The sequence below is a fragment of the Diceros bicornis genome, chromosome 14 (assembly GCF_020826845.1).
Source record: "Diceros bicornis minor isolate mBicDic1 chromosome 14, mDicBic1.mat.cur, whole genome shotgun sequence".
NCBI lineage: Eukaryota > Metazoa > Chordata > Mammalia > Perissodactyla > Rhinocerotidae > Diceros > Diceros bicornis.
Window position 1 is genome coordinate 44,857,570 of NC_080753.1, and position 1,111 is coordinate 44,858,680.

The window sequence follows — 1,111 nt, forward strand, 5'->3', positions numbered from 1 at the left end:
ACAGGATTTGCTTGTCAAAATACGTTTGGAAGCATTTTGTGTAACTGTGGTGTGACTACTCTCTTCTCATTAGCAGCAGTTAAGCTGGACTTAGTCCATCAGAGCCTTTACTCACAGCCAATGGTCACAGTGTCTGGTGGAGACATGGAGACCCAGGCACTGTCAGCTACGACTAAAAAGTGAATCCTGAGCAGACTTTATATTGCAAGGCATGAAAAGGAGGGAACTTGTGACACTTGGCAAGACTGAGTTTTGTTGAGATTTTTTTTCTCCCTACAGTGAAACAAAGAAAGCAGTGTTCTTTGGAGCCTCTTGAATGTTCATTCGAAGGCATACTGCTGTGCAGCTATTTTGTAAGTGGGGAGAAATGGGGAATGATCATGTTCCAAGGTAGCTGGAGGCTGCCTGGACTCCTGACCAGGCTGCAGCTCCTTGGGAAGAATGATTAACCTGCCATATGCCACAACCTGGAAAAGAATGATAGAAGAGGTGGCAGTGAACCAAGTCATAAGAAGGTAAATTAGGCAAAATAATAATATGAAAACTCACTACCACTTATTCATTATTTATTCACTCATCAAATATTTTTTGAGTACCTACTTCATGCCAAGCACTATTCTAGGTGTGAGGGATGAATTAGAATGAAGCCAACAAAAACATCTACCCTCATGATTCAACGTTCCAATGGGTGAAAATACAACAAATGACAAACATAACAAATCAATTATATAGTACGCGACAGAGTATCAGGTATTACGGAAACAAATAGAACAGGAGAAAGGGAATCAAGGGAGCCAAGGGTGAGTTTGCCATTTTAAAGGGAGCCACATTGAGCAGGTGACAACTGAGCCAAGAGTTGAAGGAAGGAGAGGAAGTGAACTGTGTGGCTGTTTGGAGGAAGATTATTCCATGCAGGGGAACAGACAGGCCCTGAGACAGGAGCATGGCTTTAATGTTTGTGAAGAATCCATGAGGACGGGGTGTCTGGAGTCAGCTGAGCCAGGAGAGTGTTGTAGGAAATGAAGATAACAGACCAGGAATGAGGACAGACTGTATGGGGTCTTTAGAGCCCTTGTAAAGACTTTAGCTTTCACCCTAAAAGTAATAGGGA